Consider the following 15,917-nt stretch of genomic DNA (forward strand, 5'->3'; position numbering starts at 1 on the left):
TCGTCTGCACATTGTGGCGCAACACACAGAGTCTGGCAAAAATGGTTTATCTTGTACAAGGCGCCAATAACATCATAAAGGTTTGACAATTTCTAATTCCTGCAATATAGTACTTACTACCCTTCATGCAACTCAGTGCTGCAAACTTTTTTGCAGCAATGCACGACTTTCAGTGAATATGGGCCCTTGTGGGGTGAGCATGACACGCTCACATCAAGAGCGCATTGTGGTGCAATCAATGCTTCCATTGTCATGCTGAATATTCTAGTGCAGGGGTTCTTAACCTGTGGTCCGGGGACAATTGGGGTCCATGAAGACTGCTCAGGGGGTCCATGGCGGCCTGGTCGTTAACAGTTTATTTAAGAAAGTGAATATAAAGAATGAAGCTAAATATAAAATTGAAAATTGTAAATGTTCTGGTAACGTGAATACATTTGAAATTAGAGGCTAAAAATGACTATTCTCAGAGTCGTTCTTGAGAGAACTGCTTGTGGATCGAATAGTCTGTAGTATGGACAATGATGTCTTTAAAAAATATTTATGAATTAAAATATTTCATGATTTCTGTATTTGTCTGATGTATGCTTGTTTCAGTATTTTTTGTGTATTGTTGTGAGGGTCAAATCATCAGAATTGTGTTTTGCCCGGGGTCCGCCGTTTCCAGTGATGGCTACGTTTCCAATAATAATTCAGTTGGGGTCCTCGAGCCCCAATAATGATTAAGTTGGAGTCCACAGAAGCCAAAGGGTTAAGAACCACTGTTCTATTGAACAAACATCTGAGCTACCACATTAAACAGACTCCTTCTTAGTGAAGAAACGGGTTTTAGAACCCAGCGGCGCCAGGGGCACGCACAAAGTCTTCGGGTTCACCTGTCTTAGAATACAGAGACACGGGATACTTCTCAATGGCGTCAAAGATCAAATTTATTGGCTGCAACCAGGAACAGAAGTCCACGAAGTACAACACAGGTATATTTGTCGGAGACTGCTCAAATTCGAAAGGCAAAACATCATCTTTTATGCCAAAAATCACATTCCGTACAAACATCCACTGTTTACAATTTTTCCAATCATAGGCATTATTGCAAAAGGTATCGCATGACGACAAACCCACTTATCAGTTGTTGTTAGACCCGGGACCCTGGCCGGCCAAGACTCGCGTCGAGGTCAGTCAGGGATCGCCAGTTCTAAGTGTCAGGGCAAGGGAGTCACACGCCAAGGCAACCCCCACTCGCCCTCTAGGTAACGTGGCGCGAGCAGTCAAGGCTAAACTTGGAGGCGATGTAAGTTAAGTATTTGCGCACGCACCCCAGCAACAACACCCAAGGCCCACCACAAAGAAACACTCCACACAAGGTTATGTAAAAATAGCCTTTGTATTATAAAAATATACATCAGATAAAACACACATCTTATTACACGGTGCCAACAGGCACGGGCGGAATTTACAAGGGATATTTGTACAGGACAGGGCCACCTGGACCACTGTCAAGGGTATCAGCACTTTTAGAAATAATTACTGTAGCACAAAAATATAACAGTAGAGCATACAACCAGTAATCACTGGTAACAGGACCTCTCTAGCACCACCTGTACTAGGGAGAAAACAACCACCTACATGTCACAATACCTATAGGGGTGCAAGGATAAAACACATGATGTATCAACATTCAGAGGTGTAAAGGCACATGACGCATAATCAATACATTCAGAGGTGCAGAATCAATAACCATTACCCCGTACTCACAAGTCACCACCTGTGACTGTCCCGGTGTCCCAATGTCAGGGCCTAAACGTGGCAGTTGTCCACTAAGTGCTGGACAACTGGAGCAGGGAAAGTTAGCACAAAGTTGGAGCCTCTCTGGGCTCAAAGAACCACCACTGTGGCACTGGTGAGCCTCTCTTAGGCTCTCTCACCAGTAAGGGGGGGGGCTGCTGAGCCTCTCAGGGCTCCAGCAACAAAAGGGTGCAGCCTCGCTGGGCTGTGGGGTCCCCCTCTCTGGGGACCCAAAGCAATGATGCTGGCCAAGAGCCTCGCTGGGCTCTAAATCAACTGGTGCCCCCGGGGCACCTCGTGGCTCCAAAACGTGGAGATGCTCCCTGAGCCCTCAGGCTCGAAACACACGGGCGCTTCTCTTTGGGAGTCCCCCCTCTGGGGACTCGATGTGGTCGTGGGGCGCTCAGAGCCTCTCAGGGCTCGTGAAATGAAGAAATGCCCCCTGAGCCCTCAGGCTCAACACACCCAGGCGCGAGGTCGCGCTACAGAGAGGGGGCGGGGCGGACACCGGCAATGTGTCCCGACGCTCCCCCCCCCTCCTCTGCAGGCAGGCACTCACCGGTCTCGCGCTGGGTTCTCCAGCGGCGGCGGGTCTCTCCCGCTGGTCCCGGGGCGCTCCTCGGCCGGTTGCTTCTCGTCCTGCCCCCGGCCTGCCTGACTTCCGGTCGCGGCAGCGGGGCGGGACTTCCGGTCGGCCTCTCCGGGGCCGCACAGTGATTGGTCGGCCGCCTCACCACTTCCGGGTCGCCGCGGGTAGCGCGGCGGCTCGCTTCTAGGCAGGCAGGCGGCTTACCAGAGGATCCGAGGAGTGGGCTCCCTCGTGATCGATCAAAACCGGGCAAAGTACAGCGGCAATGAGCGGGGTGGCACCCGCGCCGTCAAATCCCCACACAAAGCGGGCAAGATGCAGCGCTCACAGCGCTCAGGCAAAAATACAGCGTTTTCCAGCGCTTAGGCAGGCGATCTCAGCGCTCCTAGCGCTGAAGGGCAGAGAGCAGCGCTCTCAGGCTGCAGACAACGAAGTCCTCAGGGCTCCCCAGCACTGGAGGACAGGACAAGGCTCCAGCAGGGCTGGAGGCAGGCAGGGGGGGCAAGGCTGGGCCAGAGCCAGCACACTGGGTCTCCAGGCAGGGAGACTCCCCAAGTGGCGGTCCTTCTGGCCCCAGCAGCGGCACAAGCCCCCTCTGGCAGGATTCAAAAGAAGAACATTTTCCAAGGGGACACAGCCCCTTCTTATACTGTAAATTCCTTTGTTACAATGTGCAGGGTGGGGGGAAAACCAGTCGCAGCTGGTTCTGGAGTACTCTTGATGGCCCAACCACCCATTCCTTTCACTGGGGAGGCTAGGGTCATTAGACACACCACAGGGGGGCGGAGCCAGCATTGTGTGGGGAAAACCCAGCCCATCCAGGACCCAGGTACACTCCTCCCACACATCACTCATGCTAATCTCCCACTCACCACCGGGCAGACCCATCCAGACTTCCTGGAGCCTGGCATGCCAGCCAGCTCCAGCCAATCACGCTCCAGCACCCTCACTGCACACATATCTCAATGTCCAGAAGTAGCACTTCCCAACTAGACACATACATGCTGCAGACACCATCTTGCAGCATTCACTCTCACGAGTTCAGGCATACCAAACTCGAGCCTGCACTCCCCACGCATCAGGAACTACCAGGGATACACACATTCCCCATGCATTCCTATGGGAGGGCGGGCCAGCCATACTACACGCACGCACTTTCACTCTGGGACTCAGGGGAAAGTGCGCAGAGACCCAAAAATCACTAACACAGGGTCACAAATAAGGCAAAAAGTCTAGGGGTGAACCTGCCCTGCGGGCCAAGTCCAACAGTTGTCCAGCCCATTATTAATTACACAGGAAAGCCCAACATTCCTTCTTGAACAGGCCGGACAAACCCATAATAAAGGACCACAACCCATACCATAAAAGAGGCCATAAAGGAAGGAACAGAAACAGATGACAAGTAGGATAAGGGGTGTATGTGTGCATACCAAACTTTACAATGTCCTGTGCTCTGATCCTCAATCTTGATCAGCTATCGGGCAAGGAACTGGCTTAGCTAGGTCAGCTTCAAGCAACAAGGTCAGCTCACTTAGGTCATTCGGAAGTCAACTAACTTGTACGTGTACTAAAGACTCGTTCGGCCGTAGTCATCGGCCTATGTGATGGCAACCACAAAATGGCCGCCATACACAAAATGGAACCCAGGGTTCGGAACGAAATCCCTAAATACGTAGTGAATCCATCGGTCTAACATGACGAAAACACTCGTACTTGCCGCACTCACTAGTTACGGTTTGCTACTATCAAATTCGTAACGAAACCATGAACTTTATGAAATGAGTTCAGAATTCACGGAAAATCATTAGGTCTCACCTATAGACAACTTTAGATGTCTGCTTGCATGCCTATTATTTACAATACATGAAATATATGCTCATGATTGTCTTTATCTGTCTCAGTTGTCTGGCCCATATTTGATGGCTTTCCTCCCATTCTTATGTTTATCAAGTCCAGGAGCATTTTGGTCTCACAGTGTTCTGATTGGACGAGTTGTATTCTTCCACTGTAAACTTGAAGGGACTTTTTTTTTAGGTTTTACTGCAGACAGCTGTGGTGGTCTGGGACACCTTGTATTGCTACTGATCTTCCCTCTCTCCACGTCTTGTCACTTTCGCCTCCCTACACACTTTTGCGCTTCACCTGGACTTCCCATCATTTCCACCTACCTCCATCTCAACCAGTGTTTGTGTTAGAACTGGAGGTCTCTGGTTGGCACAGGTATGCACTTGTGACAAGCAGGGACCCTCAGCTCTACGTCAGGGTAAGGGAACTACTCCTTTGAATAACCCCTGATCACCCTCTAGGTAGTGTGGCCCTTCAATAGTGAAGAACGAGAAAGGGCGGCAATTTACTACTAGGACATGCCACACTCTAGGCTTGTCCTACCTTACGCTTACAATGCACCCTGCCCGTAGGCCTACCATAGGGGTGGCTGATATGAAGGTGAGGGAAGGTTCTGGAACGGGCAAGTGTGGGCACTTGCACAGTCAGCGTGACAGTGCGGGACTGTACGCGGGGTCAGTAATGGTGGACCGAGACATATCTTGCAAGGCCGCTTCTGTGGGTGGCGCAACCAGCGCTGCAGGCCCACTAGCGGCATTTGTATCTACAAGCCCCAAATAATCCAATTGTGGAAATCAATCGTACATACACTTTACATTGGGAGCACTTGCACTGCGGCACGGATTGGCCGTGGCGCAGTGCCCTGAGCATCGAACACCAGCAAAAACATCTGAGGCACATCAGCAAAAAGTGGAAGGGAGACTCACGCCAAGGTGCCAGGTCCCCTCCAGCTGAAAGGTGAGGAGAACTACCCTACCCCAGGGAGTTCCTCATCACCGGAGGGACCGAAGCGCCAACCAGATGGGAGGAGGCATCGCCATCATCCACAGGAGCACCATCCGTCTCATGACCAGCACCGACAACACCCTGACCAGCGCCGAACACCTGCATTTCCAGATCCACACCAACCCGAACACCACCCTCAGAGGCACCCTGATCTACCGACCCCCTGGACCACGCACGCAATTCAGCGAGGACATCGCCGACTTCGTCAGCCCGCATGCCCTCCCCTCCGCTGACTACATCCTCCTGGGAGACCTCAACTTCCATCTGGAGAACAACAACGACCGCAACACCAGCACCCTGCTCGACAACCTCGCCAACCTGGGACTCAAGCAACTGGTGTCCACCCCCACCCACCTCGCCGGACACACACTCGACGCAGTCTTCTCTTCCAGCACAGACATCGACTTCAGCCACGCCACAGAGCTTCAATGGACGGACCACAGCTGCGTCCACTTCACCTTCAAGAGAACGACGACCCACCAACACCAGCAACAGGCCGCCCGCAGAAGCTGGAACAAGATCACAGCAGACCAGCTCGCCACCTCCCTGAGCCAGCACCCTCCTGCCAGCTCAGCGAACCCCAGCCAGGCCGCCGACAACCTCACAAAGTGGATCAGCAACTGCGCGGACGAACTCGCCCCACTGAGGACCCCGCCTAGCAGACCCGGCAGCAAGAAGGCCCCATGGTTCACCGACGAACTCAAGAGCTCCAAGAAGAACTGCCGAGCCCTCGAGAAAGTCTGGAGAAGGGAACCGACACCGGACAACAGGACCTCCTTCAAACTTGCCACCCGGAAACACCACCAGCTGATCCGCGCCGCCAAGAAAACAGCATTCAAGGACCGGCTGGACAACAACGCACACAACTGCAAGGAACTCTTCAACATCGTGAAAGAGCTTTCCAACCCCAGCGCAGGAAACAACGACATCACCCCATCGCAAGACCTCTGCAACTCCCTCGCTTCATACTTCCACAACAAGATCGCGGACATACACAACAGCTTCAACAACCAACCAACGCACACCATGACCGAACAACCACCCCCCACCACCACCCTCCACGCCTGGACCCCGATCAGCACCGAAGACACCATCCGCACGATGAACTCCATCCACTCCGGATCACCGACCGACCCCTGCCCTCACCACGTCTTCAACAAGGCCGACGCTGTCATCGCACCCCACCTGCGAGACATCATCAACACATCCTTCGACACCACCATCTTCCCTGAGAGCTGGAAACACGCCAAACTCAGCGCTCTACTCAAGAAACCAACAGCGGACCCGACCGACCTCAAGAATTACCGCCCCATCTCGCTCCTCCCGTTTCCAGCCAAAGTCATCGAGAAGACCGTCAACAAGCAGATGGCCGCCTTCCTCAATACGAACGGATCCCTCGACCCCTCACAGTCTGGCTTCCGAGCCAACCACAGCACCGAGACCGCCCTCATCGCCGCCACCGATGACATCCGAGCCCTGATGGACAATGGAGAAACAGCGGCCCTCATCCTCCTAGACCTCTCCGCGGCATTCGACACGGTCTGCCACCGCACCCTAGTACGGCGCCTCAGCAACATCGGAATCCAGGACAAGGCGCTGGAATGGATCATCTCCTTCCTCGACGGAAGAACACAGAGAGTCCGCCTACCACCGTACAAGTCAGAGGCCTCCGAATTCATCTGCGGCGTCCCCCAAGGATCATCTCTGAGCCCCACCCTCTTCAACGTCTACATGAGCCCCCTCGCGGCCATCGTACGCAAACACAACCTCAGCATAATCTCCTACGCCGACGATACCCAGCTGATCCTCTCCCTGACCAACGACCCCGCCGCCGCCAGAGCCAACCTGCACGAAGGGATGAAAGAGGTAGCCGAGTGGATGACGACCAGCCGCCTGAAACTGAACTCGGACAAGACGGAGGTCCTCATCCTGGGCTCCTCACCCTCTGCCTGGGACGACTCCTGGTGGCCTCCCGCCCTGGGCACCGCACCCAAACCGACAGACCATGCACGCAACCTGGGCTTCATCCTGGACTCCTCCCTCTCCATGACCAGGCAAGTCAACAACGTCTCCTCGGCGTGCTTCAACATCCTACGCATGCTACGGAAGATCTTCTGGTGGATCCCCACCGAGACCAGGAAGACCGTCACCCAGGCCCTCGTCACCAGCCGACTGGACTACGGCAACGCCCTCTACGCCGGTACCACCGCCAAGCTCCAGAAGAGACTCCAGCGGATCCAGAACGCCTCAGCCAGACTCATCCTCGACATCCCACGAACCAGCCACATCTCCGGACATCTGAGAGACCTTCACTGGCTCCCCGTCAACAAAAGAATCACCTTCCGCCTCCTCACCCACGCACACAAAGCCCTACACGACCAAGGCCCGAGCTACCTCAACAGCCGAGTCAACTTCTACGCTCCCAAACGCCACCTCCGATCAGCCAACCACGCCCTCGCCGCCGTCCCCCGCATCCGAAGAGCGACTACAGGAGGAAGGTCCTTCTCCTACCTGGCCGCCAAGACCTGGAACTCCCTCCCTCCCGACCTGCGCCTGACCCAAGACCACCTCTCCTTCAGGAAGAAGCTGAAGACCTGGCTGTTCGAGCAGTAGCAGCACCCCCCCCCCCCCCAGCGCCTTGAGACCCTACGGGTATGTAGCGTGCTTTATAAGTGTCAATGATTGATCACTAAGGCGGAAAAACCTTGACAGACCGTCAGCGTTGGCGTGATCTATGCCAGGGCGGTGTTCCACCGTAAAGTCCATACTCTGTAGAGAAATGGACCACCTCAACAGTTTCGGGTTCTCACCCCTCATTTGCATCAACCATCTGAGGGGCTTGTGGTCCATCTGAACTCGGTAGTGAGACCCAAACAAGTAGGGTCTTAGCTTCTTCAGGGCCCAGACCACAGCAAAAGCTTCTCGCTCAATCGCACTCCACTTCTGTTCCTGTGGAAGTAACCTTCGACTGATGAAGGCCACAGGGTGATCCCAGCCCTCCTCAGTCATCTTTGAAAGGACAGCCCCTATCCCATGCTCTGAAGCGTCTGTCTGAACTAAGAACTATTTGGAGAAATCAGGAGCCAAGAGCACGGGCGCCGTGCACATGGCCTTCTTCAGGGTCGAATGCTTCCTGACAGGCGTCGGTTCAGATCACTTTCCGAGGCTGCTTTTTCAAAGTCAGCTCCGTCAAGGGGGCAACGATGGTGCCATATCCCTTGACGAACCTCCTGTAATACCAGGTGAGTCTGAGGAAGGCCCTCACCTCCGTTTGGGTCATGGGGGCTTCCCAAGCCAGGATGGTCTGAACTTTGGGCTGAAGGGGCGCCACCTGGCCACTCCCAACTTGGTGTCCCAAATACACCACTGAACCCTGCCCAATCTGGCACTTGCTTGCCTTGATCATGAGGCCTGCCTTGCGCCGAGCCGCCAACACTTCCCAAAGGTGCCGCAAGTGTTCCTTCCACGTTCCGCTGAACACTGCGATGTCGTCCAGGTAGGCAGCACTGAGCGCGTCCAGTCCGACCAACACCTTGTTGACCAACCTCTGGAAGGTGGCAGGGGCGTTTTTCATCCCGAAGGGCATGACCCGGAATTGGTAGTGCCCATCTGGGGTTGAAAACGCTGACCTCTCTTTGGCCCCTTCGGTTAAGGCAATCTGCCAGTACCCAGACGTTAAGTCAAACGTACAGAGGTACCGGGCAGCTCCCAACCGATCGATGAGCTCATCAGTTCTGGGGATGGGGTGCGCGTCAGTCTTCGTGACCGAATTGAGTCCTCGATAGTCCACACAGAGCGGGAGTTCGGGTGTGGCTCCCGGCGTCGCAGGCTTCAGGACCAAGACCACTGGGCTGGCCCAAGGACTGTTGGAGGACTCAATCACCCCAAGAGCAAACATCTTTGAGACTTCCTCCTTGATGCAAGCTCATCCCCTGTCAGTCACGCTGTAAGCCCCATGCTTCACCGGTAAGCTGTCTCCCGTGTCCACATCATGGACGCACCAGTCTGTGACACCAGGAACCAGGGAGAACAAGTCAGAGAATTGCCCAGCAGCTGGCGGCAATCACTCTGCTGCTCAGGGGTCAGGGAGGGTGAGAGGTTAACTCTATCCACTGACCCATCTCGCTCGGAGGCCACCAAAAGGTCCAGAAGAGGCTCGGTCTCCTCCTCCATCCCATCATCGGTTGCCAACAGCATGCCCACTTCGGACCTCTCCAAGTGGGGCTTAAGGCAGTTAGCATGTAGGACCCTCAAAGGGTTCCTGGGAGTTTGCAAGTTCACCAGGTAGGTGACAGGACTCTTGCGCTCCACAACCTCAAATGGACCCGTCCACTTATCCTGAAGTGCACAGGGCTCCACTGGGGCCAAGACCCACACCTTTTGTCCAGGCTGAAGTTCTACCAGAGTGGCATTCTGGTCGTACCATCGCTTCATCTCCTCCTGGCTGGCTTCCAGGTTTACCTCAGCAAGTTGCCTGAATCGCATGGTCTGGTTTCGGAAGGCCAGCATGTAGCTATATACATTCTGGGGAGGTTTCCTGGGAGATTGCTCCCTGCCTTCCCTAACCAGACTCAGAGGTCCTCGCACTGGGTGACCGTACAGAAGCTCGAAGGAACTGAACCCGAGCGACTTCTGTGGCACCTCTCGGTACGCAAACAGTAGACATGGTAAGAGGACGTCCCACTTACGCCTCATTGGTCCTTCTAGGCCCATAATCATGCCTTTCAGGGTTCGGTTGAATCTCTCAACCAACCCGTTTCCTTGGGGGTGGTAAGGGGTGGTGAATTTGTACGATACACCACACTCTTGCCAAAGGGACTTCATATATTTCGATATGAAGTTGGTGCCCCTGTCAGACACCACCTCTAGAGGGAATCCTACTCAAGAGAAAATTCCCATCAGTGCTCGTCCCACCACGGGGGCCGTCACTGTCCTCAGAGGGATGGCATCAGGGTACCGGGTGGCATGGTCCACCAAGACCAGGATAAACCTGTTGCCCATGGCTGTCTTGGGGTCCAGAGGCCCCACAATGTCAATTCCCACTCGCTGGAATGGGGTACTGACGACGGGGAACGGTTGGAGGGGAGCCTTGTTTTTCCCTCCACACTTACCACTTGCCTGGCAAGTCTGGCAAGTTCTGCAGTGAGCATCTGAGCTCCGGTGCATCTGGGGCCAGTAAAAGTGGGTGACAAGCCTGTCATAGGTCTTGTCCATCCCCAGATGTCCTGCAAAAGGCACATTGTGAGGCAAACCCAGTAGGAAGGCCCTGAACTTCTGGGGTACCACCAGCACACAGGCTGACCCAGGTTCAGCAGCTTTAGGCTCTGAATACAGGAGATCGTTCTCCCAGTAGACCAAGTGTTTTCCGGGCCGAACGCCATTGGCCTGGTCTGCAGCCTGCTGCCGCATACCTACGAGAAAAGGGCACGTTTTCTGCTCCTCACAGAATTCCTCCCTGGAGGGACCCCCTTCTTGCTGCCAATGGGTCAGCTCAGGCAAGTCTCCCAGTTCGGCAATCTGTTCCCCGGTAGGCTCCAGGGCATCCCCCTCGAGGTCTGCCTCCTCCTGGGCCGCGCCCCTGTGCCTCCTCTCTAAGGCCGGTTCCTGGGCCTCTCCCTCAGGCTTCAGGACCTCTTCGACACCCCTACTGGCTGCCATGGGCCTCGTGGTCACGCACGCCAGTCGGGTAGACCCACCATCCGCAGATGGGCCGTTTTCTCCATCTTTTCCCAAGGGGAGTTCTCCAAATCGTTCCCTAGCAGACAATCTACAGGCATGGAGGTCCTCACAACAACTTGAAGAGTACCTGAGACTCCCCACCCACTCAAAGGGAACCTGAGCCATCGGACACTGGCTCTCAGAATTGTCAGCATTAACAACTATGCAGTAGGTGTGCGGTACTACCTGCTCTTGAGACACCAGGTGCTGCCTCACTGCAGCCACGCTGGCTCCTGTATCTCCGCTTTCTTACCATTGATGGTCACTACCTGCCCATATTTCTTAGTGTTACTGGGTAGGTAGTTCTTGGGGACCATCTCGCTGTCTCCTAGTGAGACTAGGGTCATCTGGACGGGATCCCCACCCATTGGCAATGCTACTTCCTCTCCACAGGTATGCACTTGTGACAAGCAGGGACCCTCAGCTCTACGTCAGGGCAAGGGAACTACTCCTTTGAATAACCCCTGCTCACCCTCTAGGTAGTGTGGTGCGAGCAGACAAGGCTAATCCTCAGGGCGATAGTACGTTAAGCATTCATGACCACACACAGTAAACCCACTGACCCACCACAAATGGACACCAGTCGTATGGTTGTATCAAAAATACGTATACTTTATATAAAAGATAGATTCAAGCAGGATTATCACAAGACCAGAATAACGTTTAGTACATTGAGGTCACCAGATTACAATAGGCAAACTTCGTCTTTCAATGTTCGTTGGTTAGCAAGGTACGATGACAGGGAAATAAGAACGTTGCTGACCCTGGATCCGATATGAACTCGAGACGGAGTTCAAGTGTACCTTGCTGGGGGAAGTCCGAGGCGTTTCAGGCGCGGCTACTTGTGAGGGCGGACCCCGAACGAGGCCGACGGTTCTCCAGAGGATCTCTCTGGCTCAATCCCCCTCGAGGAGCGAGGTGGAGGAGCTAGACTGTGGAGGGTTGCGGCGATCCGGGATCGGTACAGCTTACGGCGCGAGGCGCCGTTCAGGCCTGCGGGGCGTACTACTTCTTAGCATGCTGGGTCTGACTCGTGGATCTGTGAGGGGCGTCAAGTTCTCGGGCAGACGGGTGCAGCACCAGGCTTCCGGTACCACGGTACGAGGAGGCCTTTCTTAAGGTGCGGCACGAGCCTTGGTATGCAGGAGCGCAAAGCGAGACAGTCGGGTATGTTATGACGTATGGACCGTACGAGGCTATGAGATGCTCTCCGTGCAGATTCCGGCTGGAGAAGATGAGAGGTGCGAAGCTCGCTCCGTAAGCGGCGAGGTGACAGGAGAGCAGGCGGCCCGGCACTGAAGCGGAGAGCCGCTCAGGGATGAGCGGGACTCTCTACGGCGGGGTGACCAGGCTCTGAGCTATCACGACCTGGGAGAGGGCGAAGGCACCCGAGTCACAACTCTGGCGAGGGAATAAGAACTGAGGCCCAACAGCAAACGGGCACAAGCAGATAGAACCCAATGGTCCTTGGGTTCCGTTCAGGGGGCAAGCTCTCGATCAAGCCCTTGGAGATCGTTTCAGGCACAAGTCTACAAAGTCCTATCTGGTCCTTTCCTCTCCGTTCTCAGCAAGGCACCACTGCAGGCCAGTCTTACAGGATACAGACTAGTTTCCGTCCTTCAGCTTCTCTTGGTCCTTCTAGTCAGGCAGAAGTTCGTTGTGGTCAAAACTGGATCCGATTTGTAAGGAGCGGAGCTCCTATATTTATACTGCATTTCTTTTGTCTTTGCAGGCCAGGGGGCCTGAGCCTGGTTCAACCCGGTTCTGAAGTACTTTGTTGACAGGATGCTGCCGTCTTCTTTCAGGGTGCAGGGCAGAGACATCAGACGCTCCGCAGGAGGTGGAGCCAGCATTGTGGTGGTGGAGCACAACCCTATTTAGAGTCAAGGACTACTCCGCCCACCCATCCTGGTGTAAGCATCTCATTCACCCTCCTGAGCACCCGACTATCCCCCGGGAATCTCCCAGCCCTGTCACTCACACAAACCCAGACAGCAGATACACATCCTGGCAGAGGCGGGCTGAACAGTTAGGCGAGCAAAGGCTAACTTTCTAAAAGTAGCATTTGCAAACACAGGATATTAAAATAAACCTTACTAAAGGAAGTATTTTATTATTCTGAGTTCAGGCATACTGAACTCGATCTGCTACCGTGTTCCCTGAGCCTGCCGGGACTATAGCGTGTAATAGCTCCGACAGCTCATCTGGCCTAAGAGAACCGGTAGCCCTTGAATAGTGAAGAACGAGAAAGGGCGGTAATTCACTACTAGGACATGCCACACTCTAGGCTCGTCCTACCTTACGCTTACAATGCACCCTGCCCGTAGGCCTACCATAGGGGTGGCTGATATGAAGGTGAGGGAAGGTTCTGGGACGGGCAAGTGTGGGCACTTGCACAGTCAGCGTGACAGTGCGGGACTGTACGCGGGGTCAGCAACTGCGAACCCGAGACATATCATGCGAGGCTGGTTCTGTGGGTGGCGCAACCAGCACTGCAGGCCCACTAGCGGCATTTGTATCTACAAGTCCCGGCACGCCTCGTGCACTTTACTGGGGACTGATAGTAAACCAAATAATCCAATTGTGGAAATCAATCGTACATACACTTTACATTGGGAGCACTTGCATTGCGGCACAGATTGGCCGTGGCGCAGTGCCCTGAGCATCGAACACCAGCAAAAACATCTGAGGCACATCAGCAAAATGTGGAAGGGAGACTCACGCCAAGGTGCCAGGTCTAACAGTTTGGTTCCTGTTTGCTGGTCTGCTCTTTCGCTTCCATTCCTTTCGGTCCTCATCCAGGCACTGCTGACTCCTGCACTCTTTCTTTCTCCCTGGACAGCGCATTGGCCAGAGCTTGAGTATAGATCGACTGTGAATTCTATATGGTAAATGGAGACCAACGTTGCTCGTTTAATATTCAATAGCTCGACAAGTTCAGATGCTAGGACCATGAGAGTGCTTGTAGAATGGCATCTGTGAAGGGAACACCTTGCAGCCTTCCTTGTTGTGCTGCCAAAAAACGCTGGATGGATGTTGGTGGTGCATGTCGGTGAGGAAGGAGTGAGACAAGCATGGAGGGAAATTCTGACCTCATGATTGCGAATAGCTCTCAGAGAGAAGAGCACCAGCAGATCTGATCTCAAATACAAAATGAACTGGCCAGACCTGCTCAATGGGTATTCAGTATCCCATCAGCTACTGCCCTTAAGCAGGACCCAGGGAGCTGCCCAAATGGTTATTTTGCTTCACCTCACATTGTTGACTTAAGTGCAAAGAACCCCCACTTGTAACTAGTGCATAGTTTGTAAAAAAGTAAGTGCCATGGCCCTTCTCTGGAGGCCATTGCAGTTTCCACCATCCATTGCTCCTGCCAGTGCTGCCTGTTCCAATGCAACTACTAACCATCACACTCCTAAAAGAGTGACACTTTGGACAATTCCAGGCCACATAAAGCTATATGAATGGCCTGGGTGACAGGTAGTTTCACTTTTGAAAGTATATTGCATTATGTAGCACACTGTTGTGGCCTTCCCCTCTAACTTCGACAATCAGTTCCAACAAGTGCAGGTTTTGAGACACCGGCTCAAATTAAGCACTGCCACCCATCAGTTCCAATGAAACAGTCCGAGGAAAAATGCCGCTACATTTAAAGTTGGAAGACTCAGAAGCAATTTTTCTACAGCACAGTGTGTTTTTGAAAGAGGTTTATTGAATATGAGCCCATTTTTTTTGTTCTGTGTTTTCATTTGTTATGCAGTAAAGTGAAAAAAGGATGTACTTTGTTCGCACCCACTGTTCTAGGAGATACTTTCGTTTCTTTATATGTGCTTCTCTCTATTCTAGCGTGGTGAAAGCAGTGGGAATATGACACCAACAAGCAGTATGCATCGATGTCCACACATCTTTTCTTGCAGAACATATTTTTATCTGTGTTTTAATCCAGGTTTAGACCAGAAACGAAGAACCAGACCTGCTTTGTTGACAGATTTCAGAGGAGTATTCCCTTCTTGGGCACTTGGATTCGGGGTTTCTGGGAAGAGATGTATCACCGGGGATTTGGAGCACAGAGGGTCCCAAGGAAGGGGTTTCATGTCTGAGCAGTTTTACTGCCCCCTAGTATCAGGTTTGGATGTGCACAGATTAGTTACTGGGTACATTTATGTCACCCCCATGACAAACACACATGTTCATCACCTATGTGTAACCTTACACCGCAGCTAGCAAGCCTGCCAAGTCACAGTATTGTAACAAAGCGCAGGCTGTGCGCTCAGTTGTAATAAAAAGAGCCCTTTCACAATAATAAAACTGTTGTTTCTAAAGATGAATAATGGTGTAAAATATGACAGCTCTCATTGAGGCGCTGTAACATCTGTCCCACCACAGTCGTAGAGCCGCCTGCGGTGAAAGACAACTTGATTACAATTGCATCTTTGAACTGCTCCCCGAAGTCTAAAGTCTTGGCACTGCTTTCTAAAGTTTCGAAGACTACAGAAGGGCCTACGGGCTCCAGTGCCATCAGACCAAAGACGCAGGAGGTTGCTGCATTACACTACAAAATGTGTTGCTACTTTATTTTATTTTCATTCTTCGGACATCTAGTAGACGCCTGAAGTAGTGCAAGCGGGTGCTACTCACTTGCGGGAGCTGTAGTGTAGCTTGGAAGCCAGGGGCCCTGGTGGAAGCAAGGAAAATGCCCCCTTTCACTGCTGCTGGGGTAATGAAATATCGTTAGGGTTCAATGGGTCCCTCTGGGCTCTGGGTCACGGGGCAATGCACCTGCTCCACCAATAGTAGCTCCGCTTTTTCTCGGAATATCTACTAACAAGCAGTGGTGCTGTCTGTTTGTGCTGCTCACTCTTAGGACACCTAATAGCAGGCAGAGGTGCTGCAGGCTCGTGCTGCTGGTTCTCGGGACACCTAGTAGCAGACAGGCGAGGTGCTACAGCAGTGGTTCCCAAACTTTTTTGTCCCGTGGCTC

Source organism: Lissotriton vulgaris, chromosome 2_1, assembly GCF_964263255.1.
Source record: "Lissotriton vulgaris chromosome 2_1, aLisVul1.2, whole genome shotgun sequence".
Lineage (NCBI taxonomy): Eukaryota > Metazoa > Chordata > Amphibia > Caudata > Salamandridae > Lissotriton > Lissotriton vulgaris.